Source organism: Lonchura striata, chromosome 20 (genome assembly GCF_046129695.1).
Source record: "Lonchura striata isolate bLonStr1 chromosome 20, bLonStr1.mat, whole genome shotgun sequence".
Lineage (NCBI taxonomy): Eukaryota > Metazoa > Chordata > Aves > Passeriformes > Estrildidae > Lonchura > Lonchura striata.
The window spans coordinates 3,481,728-3,507,995 of NC_134622.1; positions in this window are offsets into that span (position 1 = coordinate 3,481,728).

Below are 26,268 nucleotides of genomic sequence, written 5' to 3' on the forward strand. Positions count from 1 at the left end.
CATGAACTAAGAATGAAAAGTCAGTACCACTCACTTTCATTTTTCTGTGAAGGTCACCAGAGAGGACAGTGCTTCCTACAGCTTCCCCTGGCAGGGAGAGCTGACCTCTGAGGGCTCTGCAGTCCCAGGAATACCTCACCAAATTCAGCCACTCTGGAGCAACAGCAGTGCTGTGACATGCAAGTTTGCTCACTGCTAACCCTGCCAAGGAATTGCTCGTTTCTGACAGATGTTTCTGTTTAAAGCCACAAGGAGCCCTATGGATCATTCCACCTCAGCAGTCTCGAGAGCCAGCCCAGGAACTCCAAGAGCCAGAAATTTGCCAGGAATGAATGAACAGCCTAATTAGATCAACAGACAAAACTTGGATCAAGATTAGAGGATCTGACATGACAATGGGATACAAGACATAACAAGGTTTAGCTATTTATCATTTCACAACCAATTTCTGCAGTACAAGAAGCAGTGACAAATCAGCATGAAAAATGCAGATAGGAGAATCTCCTTGTTTCAGTTTAGTGTGTGCTCCCTACTGATGCCAAACTCCCCAGAATCACAATCTATTCTTTGAGAAAAACACTGCAATAGCAAAAGGAAGTAAGAACTGGAGGCATAGTAATGGAAATAAAAATTTTAAAAATCTTTACAGACAGGTTTTGGTAGTTTCAGGCATACAAAAATGTTAGAAGGTAAATAAATCATTGCCAAAAAACACAGTTTGGAGCTATGTGGAAAAATTAAGGCAGATAAACAGCTGATTTTTGCAGCTGGATAGACTTTGCAATGACAATGTCATTTTTGTCTTCTTTACCTTGCCCTTTTCTGACTCAAGAAGCCTAAGAGATTACAGAAGTATTTACAGTATATCACTAAGAAAACTGCAACACCAAGCAAAGCAATTAAATAATGATACAGCATAAAATAGAAATATTTCTCCATTATAAACGGGTCCCATGTAGAAGCACCTGTAATAGAAAGAAAAAAACTTTCACAGCAGAAGAAACTCTAACCTTGGCCTTCTGAATTTATTATTTCAGGGCAATAGAACATCAGCTGATGTCAGTGAATGTGGGGGAGTGCTCCAGCCCCAGGTGTTAACTGTCTAACAGGATGCACATTTCTATTTTAGCACAGCAGCCAGGCAGAGAAGGGTTGAGCTGCAGCTAATACAAGTGGAAGAACAATGAAACAGAGAAAAAAGTTGGAGTTTTCCCCTCAAACTTCTTCATCACATCCTAAACTTTAATTGAAATTAGTAGTGTATTTAAAGGACTTATGTTAGTATCAGTGTTGGTCAGTGCTGAGAGCATAAAAAACATAGATTGCAGCAGAAATACTTATTCCTATAAATATTGCTTGATCCTTTCATATAAGTTTCAAAAATAATTGCTCTTTGTCAAACTAAGTATGTCTTTTTGATACAATTATCTTTTTATCTAGAGCTCTGGTAGTCCTGATATGAAAGGAATCTAGATACACACCAGTTCTGGTTTAAGTCCTGCATTTAAGAAAAAATAAATTCTTCTCTCAAGCTCATCTTCCAGTAAATCCTATTAACAAAAGATATTCTGAGATAATTCCAACAAGGTGTGAGCATCCCTCCTTTCCTCTGTGAGTTTTGATATTGCACATAATCTTGCCAATGGAGTAGCATCCCTGCCAGTGCCAGCACCTATAAATGCCATATTTCTACAATAGTCTATTGCTCTTCACTAAATACTCTTCACTAAATACTTCCTCTATATTTTTCCTAAAAGGAAATACACACATAAATCAAATGGAGAGAAGATGGAAACTAAGAGAAGAGCAGCACTTAAACAGTAATATTTAAAAAAAAAAAAAATACATGCTCTCCAAGCCCATGGCAACAGCAGCATTTCAACAGGACAACAGAAAAAAAAAAAAAAGGAGTTCAGTGAACAGCCAAGCTATGTAAAAACAGGGTTTCCTGTGCAGTAAGGTCCAATTTCCTTTGTCAGTACATTAGAAGGAAGGTCTTTTCTCCTCTGTCTGGTTGCAGGAATCTGATAGTTTTAAGTCCCTTCCTGCCCCATTAGATTTAGTGGAAACTGGTCCATGTGGACCAAAATTTCCAGTGGGTAGGAAGAGCAGACAGACACCTTCATTTCCTCAGGAGACCCAACATAAAATCCTACCTCAGGGAACTGAGCCAAGGATGGCATTTTTCAGACACATGTGGGCCCTTCACGTGGTCCTGTGCAGAAGGATCCTGAGCTCTCAGGTGTTGGAGCTGAGTCCAGGACCCCCAGCAACCCCAGGCTCCAAAATCAGACATGGGCTCCAAATCAGATCCCCTGCTGTTGCTGTTGAGGCAGGGGTGGAATGAAAAGACTCTAAGGTGTTCAGAAGATAAAAGAAGAATCTTTATTAGGAAGTAGCATTCCTCTTTTATAGCCAGGATCACTAAGGTGAAATACGAGTGGTCTCAAAGTGAAAACCTTTCACACCATTGGTGCATTATGAACAGCACACTTTGGTAGAACATATCTATAAACAACATGAACAGAAAGAGAGATAATTATTGTTTTCATTCCTCCTCCTAACTTTCCCAGGCTAGGCCTGGGATAATTCTCCCTCTTCTCTCTGACTGAACTGAGAATATCCACACCCTAAAGCTCAGAACTTTGCTTTCAGGGACCTTCAGTGCTGAAATCTGGCAATCCCATCTCACAGCTACTGTAGGAAGGGTAACAGAAACCATTAGTATCTCCAAAATATTCCTCCCATTCAAATATTAGCAGCCACAGTGGCAAAAAACATTAAATTACACTAATATGTGTGGTTAATAAAAACTTCAACATTAAAACACGTCAATTCCATCCCAGCACCAAAGCTATGAATTTTAACTTTCTTTCTTTTCAAGTTCAACTAAATCTGAAACCTGCTTTTTAAGGGACATTTGTTTTTCATAAAGCATTTGTGGCAGAGGGGTGATTTTTTAATGGTGATTTTCTGTAGCACCTGGGTTCCTGTCAATCACTATTAAGTGTAGCTCTTTAGTAGAGAACTGCATCTTGCAGCAATGCAATTCTTGGGCTGCAGGTCCTTATCTCTCTGCACCTGCCCTCTGTGCTGTGAGGAATGCCACCCATTAGCATCTTAGCTGCTTCTGATGCTTAGCACACAAATGTCTTCATCATAAAAAAAAAGAAGTCTTTTTATAGTCATTGTAACTCATGCGAGCAAAACCTGCTAAGAAAGGCGTCTCCAGTTAACAGCTTCAATGTGACAATTTTAGCAGCCACATACGTACCCAGTATGGTTCAGTTTCCCCCATAGATGTTTTCCTGATCCTAGGTAGGCAAAGCACTCATTTGTCCTGATTCTGAACCAGTGCAAGCTAGTCTGCTTCAATCTCAATTAGCCAGTAGGAAATTTATTTAGAAAGCTGACAGGAACTATTTGGGGGATTAATGATCACTGATTTATGAATATTGAATAGCATTTCAATAATCCAAGCAGAGTGATCACTTGTAGATGAAGCCAGTTCTCCCAACCATTATAGTCTGTAGCAATCACTCAAAGGCAGTTAAATGATTCTGATTTATGACCTTAACCTACAGGGCCCAGTACATTTGCTCTATCAGTGTGTAAATTCTAAAAACGCAATTCCCTGCACCTCCAGAGAGCCAATTTAAGTCAACATTATGCATGAGCTGAGCATGCTTGAATTCTCAGATCTCTTATTTCACTCATTAAATTTGCACTGAACATCTTGCAATTAAAATTTCATATAGATTTTTTCTTATGATTGACATTTGGCCTTGGCAAAACGAGTTTAAATTTTGTTTCTTTAAAGATTTAGAAGGAGATAGATTGATCTAGACATTGTTTTCTGCAAGATGATGATGATGGAGCACTAAAGCTTTCATTAGCATTTTGAAAAGCCTCCCTTCTTGCTGGAAGACTGTCTGCCACTGGTAGGTGAAAGCAATTCAGTAACCACAGCCAAAGGTACAGCTAGTACAGCTCAAACGTGTTGCTGCAGTCCATGTGACCCTTTCCTGGTTTTAGGCCAACATCTTTAACTGGGGTGGAACAAATTTGGCCTTTATGTGCTCATCTGCAATGGATAAACAGCAGTTCTAGTATGCAATTTTTTAAGAGGAGAGGAGAGGGAGAGGGGAGGAGAGGGAGAGGGAGAGGGAGAGGGAGAGGGAGAGGGAGAGGGAGAGGGAGAGGGAGAGGGAGAGGGAGAGGGAGAGGGAGAGGGAGAGGGAGAGGGAGAGGGAGAGGGAGAGGGAGAGGGAGAGGGAGAGGGAGAGGGAGAGGGAGAGGGAGAGGGAGAGGGAGAGGAGAGGTCTGTCCCTCAGGCAAGGAGTTGAAAACCCAGTTGTGCCCTTCTGTGAGCCCATGCTTACAGCACACCTGCAGGAGATGGATCACACAGTGAGGAGCTCACAGTGTAGGGAAAACACAGTGGCTGAGGGGAGAAGAATCATTTATGCCTCAATACACCAATGTTTTATGAGGACTGCAATGTTAAGTGTCCATGGACAGACTGTCCTCCACAGGAGAGCTCCAGGAAACACAAGATCGTTTTGCAGAAAAGCAGCTCCTAGCACAATGACATATCAATTTCTTATAAGACTTAGGGTCATGCCAATAATAAATAGTCATGCATGTGCTGCAGCAGACATGCTAGTATTCATTTTGTACCTTATGAAGCAAATCAAGAGGAACATGTTTCAAAAACCTAAGGAGATGACTAAAGGAAGCATCCCCTATGTGGGAGAAACATGAATACACATTTACAATCACCATTTAGATCTACTGGTTGTATGTGGGTGGAAACTGCACCAAAAATAACATTTTAACTGCTCTTTCCCAACCTGCTGGCCAGATTATTCACGTGTCAGTGCAGATATTGACACACACAGAGCTGGAGCAGCACCCATGCTCACATGCTGAACATGCAAGCTCCTCCTTCACCATCACAGGAGCTGCAGACTGGCATCCAAGCACAAGGAAGAATGCTCAAACCCTACAAATCTACCACTTCCAGTTTAACCAGTCTCCATTCCATCCAGCTGAGTACAGTTTGCCCATCAGTAAATTATAAACAAAGGAAATAAGCAAAAATTTGTCTCAGTAAGGGAAGAGATCAATGGTGTACCTATATTCCATTATGTAGCTAAAGGAAAAATCCAGTGTACTAGCCATGGAGAATATCAATCTTGCAGCAATGCCCATGGCATATTTTACTGCAGAATAGTAAAGTCTTTACAGTCACAGCATAATTACACTAACACATCGGTATTTTAATATCATCTCTCTGAAATGAAATTTTGTTTCCATGTCCAGTCAATAATTCTGTCTCATCTCAGTGATGAATAGAGCTAAGTGAATAATTGTCATGAATAATTTATTCACTGTATTTCACCTTTCATCTGTCTTTGAGCATTTTGTGAAATTCTGCAGGTACACATTACACAAAACTATTCACTAATAACTCATGCTTGCAGACCATGTGTTGACAGTTCACTGAAAATATTCAGATTGATTTGCCACTTGGTTACATTTATGAGGTGCTGTAGCTGCTCCACCACTGGGTTAGGCTCAGTTCAACCAAGCTGCATTCCCAGCTGTTCAGACAGCTCCAATTCTAGATCAGTCTTGAATATTTAAGCTTGCAATGTCCATTATGCTTAATTTCTCTCACGTCAGTCTTTCAACTGGAGTGACAATCACATCATCAAGCCACAACCCAGTGGAAGTTGATTCAGGATAATTCTCCTATATTAGAATTAGGTGGGCAAGTGGCTGGGAACAGTCAATGGCATAAGAGGGGAGAGGAACCAGAAGGAAAGGCAGGCCTGGAGCTGGGAATGGAGCATTCAGGATCTCAGGGCACTCATGTGTTGAAATATGATGGGCTCTGACTCTTCAGTACCATGGCACTCACTCCATCCATGCTAAATTTTGACCATGGTCTGACTCCCACTGTGGAGCCACCAGATGCAGCCACCAGCCCCACCAAGAGTGTGGGACAGTTGGTGGGCACGTCCCTGACCTCCACAGCCCCTGGATCAGCAATTGTGGTTTTATAGAACAGCACATGCTTTTCTGTAGTGATTAATCACCCTTAGAGATAGCCTGGCTAATTCTCCACAACTGGAGAAAGGGAGGAACTTGTTGTGATTTGCTGGGGTGAAGACTTTTTTGGTTTATTTCTTTGATTCTACCACTTGCTACTACATGGCTTTACACACGCCAGAGCTAATGTAATTTGACCAAAAAAAAAAGAAATAAACCATTGCATGAAGATAAATTAAAAATACAGACTATGAATAAACAAATCGGTAAATGTTTAGTCTGCCCACCTAAGTATGGTTATATAGAACCCACAATTCATTTTATATTGCTGAGTTGCTCTAGAAATATCAGATAACTTCAGTAAACAACTATGTGTTACATAATTTACAGAAATTGAAGCCCTCAGAATGATGATGCTCTATTTCTTACCTGTATTATTAAAACAGCAAGATTTACAGAACTGCAAAGAAAATTCTTTAGCTTCACACACTTGTGCAGTTATCTTAAAAATTGAAATGTCATCAATGATATGATATGGTCATAAGCAGTTAACCACCTAATTAGAATCTAGAAATCAAAAGTAATTCATGTTCAGACAAAATTGTTGTTCACAGCTGGATTTCAGTAGTCCATGAACCAAAGCAATACTGAAATTGGAAGAAATAAAGAGACACTTTTTATGGGAATGTGCAATGGAAAAAGGAACAGCAGGCTAGGATCCCCATGCTGATTAGTGTTCAGTTTAATCAATGCTGAGATGGCACCAGCAAGAGATGGCATGTGTCACTTTGCTGTGCTAGAACTAAGTCAGAAAGAGAGAAATGAGGGAGATTAGGAACACAAGAGTTCCTCCAGTGCTGGAGAAGTCTTTGCCTGCTCAGAATACATATCATTAAATCCACACAGCACTAAAATAAGGTGGGGGGAGAAGAATGCTTGAAAAATTTCAAACATTAGGTTGAAGAAGTCATTTGTTCTCCTGTCCAGCACTCTGCATTTGGTGAGGAAAAGAAGCAGCTCCTCATTGTGTGGTAAAGCATTCCAAGATTTAAAGATCACAAATTGCAGTCCATCAGGGAGAGATCAATGCATTTTTAAGTCCTATCCAGCTTTCCAACACAGCACTAACTACTGAAAGTTGTCATTCCATAGTCTCAATTTAAAGAACTAACAGGAGAGTTGTTACTCTCAGCGCATGTGGATTCAGAGACAATGCTCTGCAGCAGGTTAAGACAAATCATTGTGAAAAAACCAAATGAAAAATGTACAGTAGCATGACTCTGAGTTCAGGCAATGGAGGGAGCTCCCAGATGTAAGTCCAAGTGCTAGAGAATTATTACTGTCCAAATTTACATTGAGATTTGTCCTCATGAATTCTAAACGTTAGATTAACAGAAGAATTTGGGTTTAATTGCAGGGTAATACTCTGCACTTGACAAAGACTCTGTGTGTGCACATTGGATGGGAATCCCTGAAAATGTGTGAGGCCAAGCCAAGGCCCCAGTGTGTCTTACAAAGACCCAGAGGCACATCTGCACACCTGAGAACTTGCTGTGTGTTTAAACACCTGCACTCCTGAGCTCCTGAAGAGATGATTCCAAGGTTTTGCCAGAGGCCTCCCCTGATGGGTCATGTAGGGCCAGTGATGTGCTCTGACCTCCCAAACATGCAGAATTTATCACAGAATATGAACCACTGATGACCTCTTCTCCTTCAAATCCTCTCCTCTTAGGAAGCACTGGCAGAAGGCACACATCTGGTTTTTAGAGATGCTACATATTTATTTTGAGTTTTTCCAGCATTCCAAAAAGTCAATCTCATAATCTCTTCATCTTCTCTCCCCACCTGAAATAATGAGAGTCCCATTCTTTTTAATTTTTGAGATTTTATAGCAATTCCTACAGAACTGTTTTAATCTTTCAATACAAAATAGAACTGTCTGCTATAGCTACCCAGAATGTTTGTATCCACTGAATTTCAGATTCAAGAAATCAGAAACTTTAGTGCACTTCTTAAAAAAGTAAGATTTTGTCTCTCCAAGTGTGTTCATTCACAAACCATTTGGAGACAAGCAGAGAATACAGCATTAATCTCTGATTATGTTCCTGACTTGCTGCCTTGCCTTTCCCACCACCCAGGCACAGCCCCAGACACTGGTAGCTGTGCTTTGGGTGCACAATGAGGCACTGCAGTGATTGCAGATTTCTCCCTGCTAGATCTGGATATTTCTCAAAACTGTCAGACTACTTTGCTAAGTTTCTGTCTGCTCGTTTTTAATCACCACTATAATTTCAATCTTCTCCACCTACTGTGGACCATAAATTAAAAATATGAGCTATATAATCAGGGGAAGTATTTATTATTATGTTTTTTTCTGATGTGAAATGCCCATAGCTTGCCATGCTGACTGATGTTCTTTGGTCAGTAAATAATGCCACCTGCTGAGCCAAGTGTGTGCTCAGAATGAACATACACTCCTAGATGATTCACAAAGACCATTATTTTCCCTTCCAGTTCTATGCTTTTCTTTTCCTTCAAATTTTCAGCAGCCTTGTCTCACTTTTAGGAACAGAGAATGCACAGACCCCCCCCACGGATCTGCACAACCACTATTACAAAAGCTAATTAAAACAGAATTTGTCCTCCCACCCAGCACAAGTATTAAATGACTTCCACTCCACACAGATGGAAATCTAAAACTTGGTAAAACTCACTCTCTCTTCACACCCTGTCCTTCTTCTGCTGCCATTCTTTCTGGAGCAGAAAAGAGGATCATAGAACTTAATAAGAAGCCCTTGGTATGCAGCTCATCTTTTACCCCACCATTATTTCACAGAATAAGAGTCACTGAGGGTGGAAGGCACCTCTGGAGTTCACTTACTCCAATCCCCCTGCTCAAAGCCCACAGCATGCTCAGTGCTGTGTCTTGATGGGTTTTTAGTATCTCCAAGGATGTCCCTTTCAGATAACCAATGTTTGATCACCCTCTTACAGTAAAATAGCTTTTTCTTAGGATTAAATAGAATTTCCTGTACTTCTGCTTGCACCCACTGAAGACCTATTTTGTGTACCTTAATCCAACTTCTCTTTTTAAGTGACTTTTCTTTAAACTAAATATCTCAGGAGTCATTATCTGTACCAAAGGGGAATGGAAGTAGTTCCATCAGGATTTATAAATCTACATCACACCAGCCAGCACTAATCAGTGATCAAACATATTGTACACCATGAAAAGCTGCAGCCCTGGGGAGTTTCTCTTGCCTCCTGGTGATCTTCAAGAGGCATTTGCTTCTAAAGACTTGTTGTCATTAGCTGCTTTTAAGTAGTCCAGATCAATATTGTTCCTTGGTCAGGTCAGAATCATTTATTATTTTCCATAATGGTCAAAAAGGTGTTTAATTACATCACCTTCACATGAGCTGGTGCTGAGGTGGATTACAAATGCTGTTTGTTTTCCAGTGCCATTCTAGTAGCAGATTAGAAGTGACAAGAAAACAAAGAATTACAATGAAAGTGACCCCACAGATATTAATAAACTCTTATCACAAATTTTCTCCAAGAAAAATGGTTTGTAATAATTTGACTGTTCTGCCATCACCAGGCCTAAGAAGCATTTGAATATAAATTCTGCAATTCTATGCTTCCCAGGAACAGTGAGGAACAGAACAGATTCTCTAAGAACTCTTGCATAACTGTATGCAAGTTCAGAAATGCAAATTCAACTGATTATCATATATACTAAGAACTGTCAATTTAAAGTTATCAATGAAAATAAAAGCATCCACACTAGTTTCTTATTATATGAAGCAAACAAAAAACTCCCTAAATTCAAGGTATGTTTTACTTTACAAAGGGCAAGCCCTTCACATTCTTCAGTTTTCTCACTGTGTGGAATTTACTCCTATTTACTGTCCTACTTTCTTTTGTTGTTAATATTAACTACCTATGGCACAACAGAAAAGAAGAAAACAATTCTGCATTAACTCTTCAGTTTTGTTAGGAAGAGACTCTCATCCCAAAAAAACCTTACAAGAGAAGAAAAGAAACAGATCTGAGTCTAGTAATAAATTCATATCCCCAAGTGAGACAGCAAAATAATTTCTTATTATACATTAAATGTCATTGAGGTTCACCATGCTCATGAAGGCAATGAACCACATGGATCCAGAGGACAAAAGGAACAAGGCCATGCATGCACAGATTTCCTCTCAAACATGCTCAACAGGCATCCCTGGAAGGTCTCACATCTCCCCACTCCCTGCCAAGCTTTTCTTTTTCTCCATCTGCCTTTTCTCTATTAACTAATTTTTCTACCTGAAAAGATTCTAAGGCTGTTCCACTTTTAAATAATGAAATAGAAATTGCACAGTTGTTTAAAAGACAGTGCTAACATAATAAAATTGATTTTTCTTTTGGGTGGAAAACTAAAAAGCAATAAATGCACTTCAGCAACACGTACAAAGAGGAAGTTATATAAATAATAGGTTACATAGTCAAAGTTTTCTGTAAGCTGGGTAATATGGTTAATTATTTTGTTAATTTATACTAGTGTTAAAACAGAAAAACATTTAAATACCCATATCATGAACAAAAAAAAAAAAATCTAGACTTCTATAATATTTACAGATTAATTAAATCAAATACCCCAAACTACTGATGTTCTAAAAAGTAATTTTGAAATATTCTATTCAATACTGCTGGATGGCACCTGATAGCTCTTGCCATGGGGACCCTGTCCAAGCCTAGTCTGTTCCTGTGCAGGCAGATGACAATCACAAAACCTGGAATGGTTTATCAACGAGTACCCCAGGGTGCCAAGAATTTAAGGTTTGTGCCTGATGGCCAAATGTACAAAGGAAGAGGACAGGAGTCCATCTAACAGCAACAAGCTCATCACACCTGCTGCACACAGGTTTCCTCTACCTGAGACTGGAATAGGAATCCCCAAAAAGTGCTGATTTTATGCAGGTTGGGTTGCTTGGCTCCTCCCTCTGGGTGGAGCATCTCACAATGGGATGATGTAACTTTACTGGTCAAGCAGTGAGTCATTTAATCCTCTGCTGGAACTCCCAATGGGGAATTCCTCTGCAGGACTTCCCAGCATCTCTTCCCCACGAGCTGCAGGGTCACCAGAGCTCTCCACACCACCAGCAACCAGGGCAGGCTGGGCAGACCACAAGCAGCACAAACTACAGAAAGAATTTGTGTTCCTAAGAAAAAGCTATTTTACTCTAAGAGGGTGATCAAACACTGAACAGAAGAAGAAACACTGAGCTGGAAGAAAGGTGGGGATTTTCTCCTCTCCAAAGTGAGAGGCATTAGAATTAGAACTGAGGGAAGAGTTAACTGCAATCAATTTCTCAAGGGCACAAGGCATCTGAGAAAGCAGGTCCTGGGTACAAACAGCCAGGTGTGCAGAGCTGAGCAAACACCCATGACAGGCATTTTGCCCTCTGCACACAGCTCTGCTGGGAAGTGAAAGAACAGAGAAATCAGGACACAGCCTGTATCAGGGTGGTACACAGGCAGTTCAGCACAAGTCACCCAACAGGCAGTCATTTTCCATTCAGGGGAAAATAGCTGACACATTTTTTAAAAGAATAGCCAGGAGTCACTTAGAGATTCCCAGTGAGATTCACAGCAGGGAGAAGAGGCTGCTGAGTAAGGGTCAGAGCAGCTCCGTTTTCAGGGTGAATTCACACCAGAGCAGCTCACCAATCCTTTAACACCCCTCACTTGGCAAAGACAGGACAGACTCCACTCCCACCACATTTTCTGCTAGAATACCCCAGGTACTTTCCCCCTGCAAATTCCCACAGCCAGCTGCTCTCAGGTTGCACTGAGCAGGAGCCCAAGCTGGGATACACTAGATAGTGTGCAAAATTCCTGAGTTTTGAGTATGTACCAGCTAATCATGGATATGAAGAGTCAGCTAGACACCCAAGTGTTTATTGTCTGGGTGACTGTTGCTATGATTGGTAAAGGGCAGGGGAAGAGAAGGGACAGAATCACAGAAGAGTAAAGCCCATGTTTTCTCTCTGTCTCTGTCTCTCTCTCCCTTTGATCAAAACAATTCCCTCCCTCACCTGTGGCTCTCTGCCTTTGGATCCTTTCCCTGATGGTTGTACTCCTGCTCCTGTCCTGACTCCTTTACCTTTGGCTCTTCCCTCAATAAACCATTTTCAGAACTTTTCAAACACTCGATTTTCAGAAGGCTTCAAAGCTCCAGGTTTTTATAGCATGGATGCTTTTTATACATTCTTACATGACTCATAAGTTTGCTCATTGGTCACAAGAGACAAACAAAGTGCTCATTGGAATAGGCAGTTGCAGGTTTCTCTTATTTATCCTTCTTTCTTTCATGGTTTCTGTGTCAATGACCTTGGTAGGAAATTATTTCAGGGGTAAACATGGATCCTCTTATCAAACTTCTCTCTGGCTCACAGAAGTCACTGTAAAACCTCTTCCATATGCATGGTCCCAGGGCTGCCAGCCACATTCTCAACAGATGGGCCTGGAGTTCAGGATGGCAATTTGCCTTAGGGTGAAAAACACACAGATCATGAGTTCAGTCCCATCAACCAAACAAAACACTTGGCCACATCTAGTAAGGTGCAAGTCATGTGGGTTTTGACTTTCCATGTGCTGTTCACACGCTGGTAGCAGCTGTCTGTGTCTGTGCCAGGACACATGGTGGTGGTGAGAGCTGGGACAGGACTGCATGCAAGGCAAACCTTGCTCCAAACAGGGCTCACAGCAGCCAGCCACAGAGCTCTGGACCAACTGGCCAGGAGAAGCAGCAGCTCTGAAAATAAGTGAAATAAGTGCAGCGACCTGCAATACCCCCAGAATAACACACTCCACACTGGACTGCACTGCCTGCTTGGACATCCAGACTGCCATGTGTCACAGACTGGCTCTCCAAGCTCCAATCCAAGAACTATTGCCACAGGGCTTTCTTCCTGCCTGTGCCTCGTTGGTCCTTATTCTCATAACAGGAACAACTTCTGCTGCCTTCCTTTTCAAGGACCTCTCCATCTCATACAAGCTGTTCACACATCTTCTTATACTATCTTCACACAAAATCCAAATCTAAATTTGTTTGAAATCCTTTTACATGTTCAAGGCTTTTGAAGCTGTGCCCTTCTGGATGCCTACCTTGGCAAACCAAACAAGGACCTGAAAGGCCCTGAATCATCAGCAGCTGCTGTAACAAGGAATGGAGGCAAACATATGAATGTGACACTCAATTCAATTTACCCATGTTCATCCCTCTCCCATATGGGAATATGAAAACAGGGAAAACAGAGGCAATACCTCTGTTTTTGTTTGGCTTCCAGCCATGCAGAGGGGGCAGGAACATCCAGCACAATAGGAAAATTCAGCATTACTTGTGTTGGCAGCTCAAAAGTAGCCCCACTCCATAAGGCTGCAGATTGACCATCTGGGGTGTCTCCTCAGTGCCACATGTGAGGATTTTTGAACTCCTGGTTCTTCTTAAACATTAACCACTTCTGTATTCTTGTGGACAGCAGTCCCATATAAGCACCTCATGAACACATCTCCCCAGGTTCATGTAGAGTTCCTTTCTTCCTGACTTTAAAAGAAAGGAACAAAAGCATAATACACATTTCACTTGCAAACAGGATTCCTCAGAGGAAAGCATTTCAGTCCATCTTCCACACAGACACTTTTTTATATTCACGTGCAAAATAAGGCTTGTATGCAAAAAATATATAAAAGACCCTAAAGAGAAATAATCCCCTGTTTCCTGGCTAAACTATTAAAAATCAGTACACTACTAAGGTTATAAACCTTTATTTTCAGTAATCTGACATAAATGTTGCTTGTAAGCAGTTACCTTCCTGAACTGATGAATCATTAGGTCAGCCAAATCTCTTTCAATTTAAAAAGTAATTTGCCCAAAACCTCAAATTTAAGTGATATACAATTGCTTTGCACTGAATAATACACTTTCATATGTAACACACTCCAATAAATTATAAAGAAATAAAGACAGAGAGATGTAAACATTATGGTGGATAAAGACAACCCAAGTGCAACTTACCAAATTTTTGATATAAGTAGAGGCACTGTGAGTGAAGATTTGTATGGTTTCAGAATGCAGCTACAGGGGTTTTGTTTGTTTGACTATGCTTTAATTCTGATACTCAGTTCTCAACCAGATGAGACAAATCGAGTATTAGAGCCTCAACCAAACAGCAAAAAACAAAAGATACCAGCACCCACACCCACCCATAGGCAAAAGTCTCTAGCAGAAAGTTCACCAGAGGGAATTGTGAAAGGAGAACAAGTAGCAAACAAAGCTGGGTGGGGAATAGGAAGGATGGCTAAACATTGTCCAGGACATTTGCCATCTCCTGAACAAGCACACAAACCTCCCGAAACACAATTTAGGTGTTCACTTGATCTGCTTTTCTGTTGCCCAAATCAGTAGGAAAGTCCTGTCTCATTCCTCCAGTGACCAGCAAGTGATTGCACAAGGCTGAGCAAGCTGGTTGTGTTTTCCTTAGCTTCTGCAGAGAAGTGGGTATGTCCAGAGGGAAATGCATCACTTAATTCATCCATCTCTCAAGCAAGGGGTATAAAACACCTGGCAGCATCTGAAGGGGGCTCTTCTCATGTTGTAGAGAAGCAAAATTCCCATTAGTGAAGTGCAGCTTCATGTACCAATGGGTCAGAAACTGTCTTTTTCCTCAGGAGGCTGGAGTGTGCCACTTGGGAAATATTATGCATGGGAAGATGTTATTAAACTGAATGCAAACTGCTCTTTGCTTTGTATTAACAGGCTTGTTAACATTATAGAAATAATTGAAAAATAAATAAAGCATTTCTCTGCAGGAGCTCACACCATTTAACCCAGACAACCTTTGTTGCTTTAATGCAAGCAGTGGATTTAAATCCAGCCACTATCTTCTAGTCCACATTGCCAAAACCCAAATCACATCTTAAAATATGCACAAAAGTAAAACTGCTGTATAGCAGAACTGAATATTTTAGTAGATTTTGAAAGAAAATATTGGTTTTAACAAAACCAAAATTTTATCTGAATTCTAAGATGATGTGTGTGCAGGAGAGAAGAAATTCTCAGGAAATCATTTTAAGTATTCATGTTCGATTACATAAAACTTGCAAGACTGCTGCAAAATGCACTTAAATAAAAGCAAAGTCATCATACATTTGCAACAGTGCATTTTGCCCTCCTCCAATGAGGATGTTTCAACACCCTTCTTTTTTCCTATTTGTTTTGGTCACATTTTTTATTATCCCCTGAGGCAGGATTTCTTTAAGAACAAATTTTCTGTGGGTGTTTTCTCAAGATTATTGATTATTCTCCTTGGTAAATGTCTACGCTCTGGTTCCCACAACATTTTAATTCAGGTATTTTTTTCAACTGCTAAATAATCTATTTCTAAGAAACCAAATTCCTAGTTGTATGTTGCACTTCATCATAGTGGTTTTATCCATTACAAAGTAAAAGGAAAAATTTAAAAATTTAAAAATTTAAAATTTAAAGGCATATAACTTCTCTCTCTGAGAAATAAATACTGTTATCTTCATCTTTTTAAATCAGTCAACTCCCCAAACTGGTCTCTTCATATATGTTTCTCCAAATTTTAGGTAAATTGGCATCTTTTGAGAAGATTGAGTAGGGGGTGTGCTGATTTCCTGGACACAGGGACCCCAGCAAAGCCCACACCAGAGCCAGAACAGGTTTCCTTCCTTCCACCTGCCAAGAGGCACAGGGTAAAAGAGACCCCTTGTCCTAAGGGGTTGTATCAACATTCTCTACTTTCAGCCTATAACTATTTAAATGTCACTAAAGCCAAACCAAACTCTGCAGCAAACCTGATGCTGAAGGGGCTGCATAGGACACCTGATGCTTTTGAGCTCTGACAGGTATGAAATGGGCTACATTAAAAATTATCATCACTCTGATGAGCAAGAATCATCCATTTACCTTAGGTATAACTCTACTTTTCTCTGGTAGCTGAACCCACCAGCCATTTTAACTGCCTCACCTCACCTGACTTACCTGTTTCGTTAAAACACTCCATTTTAAACACTGATATACTCTCCAGACTCAGGGAATCAATGTGCCAGGGTAATTCCTGGACAGCTCTATCCTGTTTCTCTGGCAATTGTTGTAAAAGGCACAGTCAGCTGAAACAGAGCAGTTTCTACAGATAAACAATACTTTTATTTCAGTGTAAATATTTTAAAATATTTTCATGCAATGATAACCAAAGAAATTGGTGCCAAAGCAAAATCACAATGTTAATATTTAATATTTGACTTTTATAAGAATTCAGAATTTCATCATTAATTAATATAGGGTTTGTTTTTTTTTTTCAGGCAGATAATTTTACTTTGTATACGTTGTTGCACAAACCTCTCATTAACAAGACAAATTACCTAATTATGCTGGTCTGTTCTACTCCTGAGCAGGATTGCAGCTATAAATTTCACAAGGGCTGTGTGCTGTGTGCAGAGGCTTCTGACAGAATCCCATGGCCACAAAGAACAGAATCTGGAGAGACAGTGTCACTCCATTTGACAAACTGACTGGTATCACTGTCAGCATAATAGTCCCAGGTCTGCAGAAGAAGAGAACAACACTGATTGGCAACATCAAAAGGGTCAAGACAAATTAAATATTTATGGCTCTGGGCTGTGCTGACAGCTTCTGATGTGTTCTCAAAGCTGCTGCATTTCTTCTGAAAGCTGTCCCACTAAACCTGCAGTTTCCAAAATTCCAAGTTTGTTTCCCAGGCTGCTGACAGCTCTGCCAGCCTCCAGGAGGGCGTTGCTGAACACTCTGCCCTTTCCCATTTCCCTAAGCCAGAGCCATGCAGTCCTTTCCGTAGGGAAAGTGAAATTATTTGCTTCACTAAAAGCATAATAAGCCAGCAATGGTCACACAGAAGAAAAAAAAAAAAAAAAATGAGAGAGTGAGGTGGCTTTTATATATAAAAACAGTTTTGTGCATCTGGATGAAAATTTATGAAAAACCTCACTGTCCCAAAATTTAGGGTTGTTGAGTTTTTTAAGTTAATTAATTTCAAGTGAGACTGACTCCTGGCTCCAAGCTAAATTCCCAAAGTCTGCAAATTGTATCACTACACCCATATTTCACAGATGCAGATAAATGAAATTATTAGCATAACATGCAAGCCACACAAAACAAAGCCAGGAATATAATTACTGTCAGGAAAGAATATTTGCTGTACATTAGTTCTTGTTTAACAAGCCTGATTTTTTGTTCCAGTTGATTGTAAGTTAGGGCAAGAGAGTAAATTCCTTCGTTTAAGACCTGTAAATTAGCACCTAAGAATACATCATGACTAAAGTACACATCAAATGGATTAAAAATACATCCCTAGCTTGAAAACATAGATATCAATGGGCACTTGACATCTGAGGCACCAATACCAGCAAGTTCCTGAAAGGATTGGGATAAAACCCCTTACAAAGGATTGCATCCATCAATGAGAACTAACTAAAGCAAACTGAGCAGAGGGAGTTGATATTACAAATACCTGCAGACTGATAAATGAGGAAGAGATGAGACTACTGACAAAGAAATTAGAGCCACTTGAGAAACAAGACCCATTTGAACAAAATATGTTTTCAATCAAAACTCACAAAAACGCTCATCTGGGGAAAATCCTAGAAATTCCAAATAGGAAGGTTTATGAATCATCTAAGCCCATCTTCCTACTTGGATCTAAGACATTCAGACAGCTATTTGCCTAACTTTGTGAAAAACACTAATGACTGATATTTCACAGTCCTGACAAGCAAATCTAGTCTTAAAAAGTCCCATCTAGACTAGAACATTCTCAGCTGCAATTTCAGATCACATATTTTGTTTCAGATCTCAGCCAGCCCCCGGTGGCTGGAAGCACGAGGCACATTTGTGCTACCAACAGCCACCTGCAACAACCTGCCTCAGTTTGCTCTTCATCACAAACCTTTTGTCCCATTTTTCTTCCCTGGTCCTGTTTTCAAGACTAAGGAAAAGCACTCAGAAAAATAGTTCTGGAAATGGACTAGGGCTGAAGGTAAAGTGATAATGTAAGGCCTGGCAAAGGCTTGATCCATTTGTTCAAAACCTTAAAAAGGAGAGTGTATAAGTCTGCCTCTACCTAGAGCTTTAGTTTCCACTTTTAAAACGAGGATACTAACATAAAGACATTTCAAAAGAGAAAATTCACCTCTTTCTTGGTCATCTGCTTCACTGTAAAGGATACTTGCCTTATTCCTAATTTGAATTAAACTATTGCACTTTGTAGCAACTACTTCTCATTCTTTTTGAGCCAGATTAAACCACCCTGCAGCACACTGTGCCTTCTCCATATGAACATACTTTATTCCTCTTAGGAACCCTTGTACCACTCAGGGAGCTGATGAGGATGTAATCCATCCCTATGGCTCCACTTCCACACCCACAGCCCTCAGACTAACAGCTCACCATTTGTGCAAGTAGGTCCAAGGTTCCCCAGCTTGTTCACACACTACAATCCTCAAAATTCAAAATCATGGTACTTCCAAAGCCAAGAGTTCCACTGAAAGCTGGCCCACTGTCCTGGTTTGTAAGATCAGCATGGATTCTATTTGCCATCTGTTGGAGGCTGGGCAGTTTTCTTATCTCTCCCAAGAACAATGTCTCCCTCCGGGGAGATATCTTCTGTTAATGGGCCATTAATGACTCCCTGCGTGACTGGTAAAGTTCCATCATCCCATGGTGAGATGCTCCACCCAGAGGGAGGAGCCAAGCATTCCTACCTGCATAAAATCAGCATTTTTGGGACACCAGGGCAGCCTCTTCACTGGATCCCCAGAGGAGCAGCTTCTTCTCTGCTGGATCCCCAGAGGGAGACCAGGCCCATCTACTCCATCCCCAGGCCTCCAGAGAAAACTCCACCCTTCTCCAGATCCCTGCTCCAGCAGCATTTGATCTGCCACTCCAGAAGGAGCAGCCACCATTTAACTGGACTATTCCCAACACCCTGACTCCTCAGGGTGTCAGGTTTCTGCCTCTATCACTAGTTTTGTTTGTACTAATTACATTTTTTATTTAGTTTTTTTTTTCTAGTATAGAACTGTTATTCCCATTCCCATATCTTTGCCTAAGAGCTGTTTTATTTTGAAATTGTGGTTAATTTGGAGGGAGGGGGTTTACCTTTTCCATTTCACAGGAGGCTCTTGCCTTCCTTCACAGACTCCTGTCTTTTCAAACCAAGACACCCACTTCTCCCCATCTCCTCAGTGATATTTTAATTCATGCACATCAGCTGGTACATAGAAAGACTGACTTCAAGTTATCTGCCTTTTTCCCACCAGTTCCTCCAGTCAGGGAATTAATTACAATGCTGTGCTTCATTCCCTGAGCTGCATACAGAAGAAAATATTTTCTTTAGAAAGCACAATGCAAGATTACTAGGTAACAGTTAATGTCCTAATTAACTGTGCAATATCTTCAATATTTTCCATTACATTACTGAAAATAAAGTTAGGATGGAGAAATTATTTTCTGCATTGATGACATCTGGTACCAGCAATTTGCAGTTATTTTGACTAGTACAGTATTTAAATTACTAACAACACATAAAACTCTGAGCTAACAGCAGTCTGTGGCAGTAAGAAACACACTTTGTCAAAATTATATTTCCACAGGACCAGATTAATTTAATTACAATTAATATTTTTTTTAGTAAATGTCTCCAACAGACATGTATAGCAAACAATTTGCGTATAAATTACTCCCACTCCTACTCTAGATGTTACCAGCTCCAAAAAGCCACTTACAAATACATGAATTCACTGTCATTCTCAATCATGGTACGTGAAAATGTGGGCAAGATTTTGTTAAAATAAGGTAGATCTTTTGCAAATACCATGTGTCTGCTTTTCCCTCCAAGGCAGCACACAGACTGGGCTGGAAGCAAGCAGTGTTTGCTGCAACAAATGTTGATGTTCATTCTTGGCAAGGATCCCTTCCTTAAGACAAGCAGTTTTAAGAAACTCCCATGGATCTACATCATCAAAAACAGCATGCACATAAAAATATTTTGCTAAGAGTTCTTTGGGGAAAAACCCCTTCACTTCCCAGCTCTGCTCATCCAGCCCAGTGCTGTGGCGTTCTGCCCTGCCACTGTGGTGGCCTTTGCCCACCCTTGACTCCCTGCTGGTCCTGCTCCTGCTGCTCCCTGGCATGGGAACGCTTTCCTACAGTTCAGACACACAAAAGAACAATTTCCCCTGGGGGTCCAGTGCCAGAAATCAGCTCACACCCCAGGCTTCTGCTCACAGGCTCTTTTGAACAATTATTCTCCTGCAGGAACACAGCATGTTTGAATGACTTTCTCCAAATCTGGTTAAATTTGGTTAAGAGATGTTACAGGCTGAGAGGGGCAAGGGCAAACACATTTGTGCAATGTGACAGTATGAGCCATCAAAGAAGGAATTTCTTGTCATTTGTGTGTTCTTTTCCTGTTATCTTCTTCCATTGTGTTTTAAACAAGAGAAACTCCTTTTCCTGAAGTAGCTTAGTTCAGATTTACAAAATATCTCTGGTCTAAGTTGGATTTGGATATCTAAATTAGCACTTCGGCAGGTGAACTGACAATACCTCATGACAGCTTTTACCTGCTATCATGCCAAATTTCTGTATTATTAATGCTGCAGAAACCTCCAATTCAGAGAGTTATATGATGCTTCAGTGAGCAGTCTCTCATGTATACACCTGAAATATTTTCAGGATGATTTCTACATAGCTCAGCAATATTCACTGGAAGAGGCTTCCTCATGTTTTGGGTCACAGCCATCTGGCATTCAAACTTCAACAGAAAAAAAAAAAAAACCTCATTCCACATATAAAATTTCTAGCTAGACTCCATCATCAGGCGTGTTCGTTGAGGTAGCATGCAAGCAGAATCTGGAAAAAACTCAAGAGAGAATAACTTAAACAAATTTACATTGAATCAGGTAACAAGGACAGCATTCCCCACTCTATTGCACACGCACAGAACTGCCTGGGCTCCCAGTGAAGAGCATCCCAGCCAATAAAACTGGAAGTTGTCTGTGTTACCACTAGGTAGCAGAAGTGAAAATTCAACCTGAGGACAGCCAAGCAGCCTATCTAGAAGGAAAGAAAAAGGGGAAGTGGGGAAACACAACACATTAGAGGCTATTCAGTATATCCTGGGAACTCAAGTGCAAAACCTAATAGGGATTTTCAAGGTTTGAATATAGGATTTCAATGTGGAAAATCAGAGATATATGCTACAAAGTAGACAAACTCCTATGATCCCTTATTGAAAGCGAGATTTATAATCACATCTTATATCCTGTGTTTTACTCATATGTAAAAACTTCAATAAGATTAACAACTGGAGGGCATAACTGTCCTTGTAGAAGTGACTCAGGGATCTGCAGGAAGCCAAGTTGTAGTTAGCATATAATGAAGACAACTTCTCCAGCACTGCTGTAGTCTAAGATCATTCTTTTCACACTCATTTCTGCAACTGTTGTGATATCACGTTATTAAGAATATTTTGCCAACAGAAAATAATGAGAGGAAACCTTTAAACTTAGGCACTGAATTTAATGATGCCTCCCTCAAAGCTATAGAGAGCAATGGTTTCCCTCCCTAGGAAACACAAATTGCCATAAACCACAAGGATTCCTAACCCTTAGCACTGTTTTTATCATCAGTAGAGCACCACTCTTTGCTTTTCCCCAGTGAACTGGCAGCACAGGCATCAAGAAAGCATCTTCTGAGGGGAAATATTTGGTTCTCTGCTCTAAGCCCCTGCATTACACAGCTTGTTCCCTGTCCTTGGTTAGATGAAAATCATGGAAAAAAAGAAATCACAGGAAATATTTTGTAACATTCACCCCTCTCTGCTTACATCAGAGGTTTTCATGAATATTTTTAATTTCTCTTCAGGTTTCAATTCCATCTCTGCCTAATTACTTACCCCACTTCTAGATTTCTGTACACATTATATCAGTAAATAACAGTATTTTTTGAGCTTATTCTAAAATATGTGAGTACTTGTATTATAAATTCAGATTACTATCTATTTAAATTTTAACATCAACAAATTCAGACTAACAGATTGATCCCATTATACATCTATGTTCTTCAACTACTCATTCTAGTGTCACTGAAAACTGGACTGTACCCCAATTATCAAAACTTTTAACTATTTATACATTTTAGCAAACAAAGGAATTTGTGTTCATTGACTACAAATTACATAATTCTCTTACCAATTACTATCTTATTTTCTATTGCTTAATGTTTCTCTCACTTTTCATGGTAATCAGCCTGCACACTCAGTTTCTCTCTGCTTTTGGGCAGGTGGTCTGTGAGTCAGTGATCACAATCCCTGCTAGGACAACCTCTTACTCACTTGGAGCTGATTTCAGCATAATTATCGAGTTGGTTTTATGAGTTCCTTCCTTATCTTGGGAGTCCTGCCAGATGTCCTTGTCATCCATAAATTCTGCATTCTTTGTGTCTCTTATCAGTGGTGCATCCTTCTTCCCAAGCTTATGTTAGCTTCCTCCCCCAGGTCTGATCACTGAGGCATGTCAAGCTCTAAACTTTGTTTTTCTAACACATTGATATCACTTAGAGCTTGCTTGTTTGCTACTATCTGTTTCAGAGATTAAATCTCCCTTGTTGATTAGGTCCCAACATTTTCTGCCACTCCTTTTTGCTTGTGAACCCTAGGAAGGCACAATACATTTCCCAAAGCACAGATTGGCTCAACTCAAACATTTTCTGCAGGTGAGTCTCCTACCACCTACCACCATTTGCACTCTGTTCTCTGTCATGAACAGAGTAATTCAACAAGCTCCAGTAGACACAAAACACAGCTTTATCACCAGGTCTTCAGTCAAATCAAGCCAAAAGCACCACTGATGTCACAGAAATACATAATTCCTGTCTAAAACATTACCCATGACAAGGCAAATTCCTTCCAGGCTGAAACCAATATGGAATTAACTTGTATTAACTTGTACACACAGTATTGAAGCATAGCATTGCAACAGTTCTTGCTGAAGAGTTTTAAACTAAAACAAAAAATCCACATTCAATGTAGATTAGACTAGAAATAGGTTTTCGCATGAGATTTAAAACTAACATTGCCATTTCTATGGGCTAAGAAGCACAGTGCTGATCACAATAGAAGTGAAACACTGAAAGAATGCATGTTCCACTCTGATGACATGCACCATTAATGCTCCATAATGTTTTCAGGAAAACTATTAAGTGGACAATGCCCCTTTTTTGTGTATATTTTACCTTACCAGCAAGAAGACAGAGCTCAACTCTAGCTGCAGCAGACTCAGGCTGAACATCAGCAAGATGCTGCACTGACCTAAACCCATGCTGCTGCTGCTTCCTGCCATCCCTGGCTCCCTCTGTCCCCTACATCCCCACTTTGGTGCTGGCTCTGCCACCCACCAAGCATCTCAATGAGCTGGTCCAGCTCTCCAACCCTGCAGAAAACCAACTTGTTTTTCTGCTGAGCTTTCCCCCATTTTAACCAGGCTGTCCTGGCTGACAGAGGGGCTGACAGGGAGAATGAGCAGAACCACCTCTCTCAGTGGTGAGTTCATCCAGCCCACCCTGGGAAACCTCCATAACAAACCAAAGCCAAGCAGATTATAACTGATAGATTATCACTGTGCATGTAACCTTCCAGCAGAACTCACAAAACATAGAAAGAAAAGGCTTGTTAAAAAAATAGCGAAACTCTCCACAACTTATTTCTTATCCCTAATAATTATATTACCTGCAGCACCTGAAAAACAGGTTATATAATATTTTCTTTAGAAAGGCAAACAAACTCACAACATTTTCTATAGAAGTTACAAGGCTTATGTATTGAAAAAGTCCAGCCACATCAGAAATTGTAACAGCAACATGTTCCTGTACAAAGGTTTTTACATCTAAACAATTCAGTCACATTGTAAAAGCATTGTTTTTCCTTTCATAAATGTGCCCACAAATTATTTGTATTCTTACATAACAGCCAGCTCAACACATGCCCATCACAGCCTGTCAAGATGGCTCACTTTTATAAAGATAAAGAACAAAGGACAACAATAGTACAGAATTGCTTTACAAATGGCTTTAGAGAGTAATTATATCATTATCCCTGAGTGGTTCCAGCTTCCAAGTGTACTGCCACTAATCTTTTGAATACATTTTTGTTAGGAACTAAGTGGCTATCACTAGAGAAAAACCTTGCCAAGTGAAGAGCACTCCAGTGGAGAACTCAATTTCCATGCAGTTCATTGAAAAGGAGGAATTTCCTACACCCATTGCCCTGGAGGCAGCCAAAGGAGGAGCACTGACAGCTGCTTTCATGTACCAGCTCCACAGTGACTCTGTTCCCAAAGCTTTACACCTTGAGTTGTATCTGCCTTGATGCAATCATTTCTGGGCAGAAGACCTCCAAACACCCTGCCTACCAAGCAAGACAGATCAGTCAGAAAAGGCCAGTGGGACAGAGGGATCAGAACTTCTCATGGCTCTGGATGTCCTCCAGGGCTCACAGACTGCAGCCATGCCTACAAGAGCTGTGTCCACACCTCTCTAAGTGCCCAGCTTTTCCATTTGTCCCTTTCAGCTTATTGAAAACATCTAGAGCTGCCAATTCTACTTCTGACTTAAAATACACTCACTCAAGTTTGCTTTGCTTTGCTTTCTTTTTACCAGTGGAATGCCTCAGACAACACCCCCATAAAGATTGCCTGTTTTACAGGCAGGACAGGAATAAACACCTTATTATTGAAGTACTGTAGGTGCTGTTACTGTGCACAGTAACAAGTCATGCAAGTTCTGAAAGCGAAAAGTTCAAGTTTCCTTGGAGTTATTCAGTGCACAGGTGAGAACAGCTTCAGATTTCAGTTCCATCTCCCAAGGCTGTCTTTGGCAGAGATTGCAGTTACCATCTTATTTCAAAATAAGAATCATATTAATCATGTGCAGCTCAGTAATCATATCATTATGTCATGACAGCCAAATTGAGTAATAAACTGCATTTTATAACCCCCTACTAAAATGTATAAACTATACGTTGCTTAGGAATGACTTGCTTTATAAAGGAGAGAGCAAGCATCATTTGCATACAAATAATTTCTGAAGATAATATAGATATAGTGGAGCCACAGAACAGCCAAGGTTAGAAGGGACCCCTAGAGATTATTCAGTTCCAGTTTGCTTAAGAAGGGACAGCAGGACCCTGTTTGACTATCTCCAAGGACACATGGTCTCTCTGAAACCAGGGAGCAGAGAGGACCTCAACCATCACTCTTCCATTGGCCCTTGCTGGCTCATGCTCAAATTCTGGTCCATGAGAACCCCTAAAGATTTTCTGCCAAGCTATTTTCATGCTCACACAGCATGCATTGGGGTGTTTCTTCCCAGTTGCAGGACTTTCCACTGAACTTCGTGAGGTTCCATTGGCTCCATGCCTCTGAACAGCAATGCAACCATGAGGTGAATCAGCCATTCCTCCCAGCTTTGTATGTTCTCTGAACGTGCTGAGAGTGCACTCTGTCCCACCATCCTTGCCATTAATGACAATGTGAAACCAGCATTGCCCCAGTATCACCCCACTCTGCTTTCACATCCTGTGTGCTTTTAATGTTTGTGTTTGGTCAGGAGCTCCACATTCATCCATGCAGACCTTCTGTCACTTGTGCTCAATTTCCTGCTCATCTAGTTGGCCCACTCCTGAACTTGGAGAATATAATCCTTAAATATTAACCAAATAGGTCCAGAGGTGCAAGTCTGCTCTCCTGGATCCCACAGCTGCAATCCTACAACTTGCTTTGTTTCTTTCCCTTGGGATTCTGAACTCCACCATCTCAGCCTTGCTGTCTCTGAGATCACCTCTCTAGACTCACATACCCAAATAGTTCTTTCTCCTTTGTAAGTATGAGGAGCAGAGCAGCTCCCCTTGTCAGCTCCTTGATCACTTTGCTGAGGAACTTTTCAACAATGCACTTGAGAAACCACTTGATTGCTTGTGTCTTGCTGGGATAAGCAGATGTTGTATTGTAAATGCAGGCAAACCCAATGGGAAGAAATGCTGATGTCTGACTCAATTCAGAAGGCTGAATGATTTCTTTATTATAACTATGCTAAAGTACATTAAT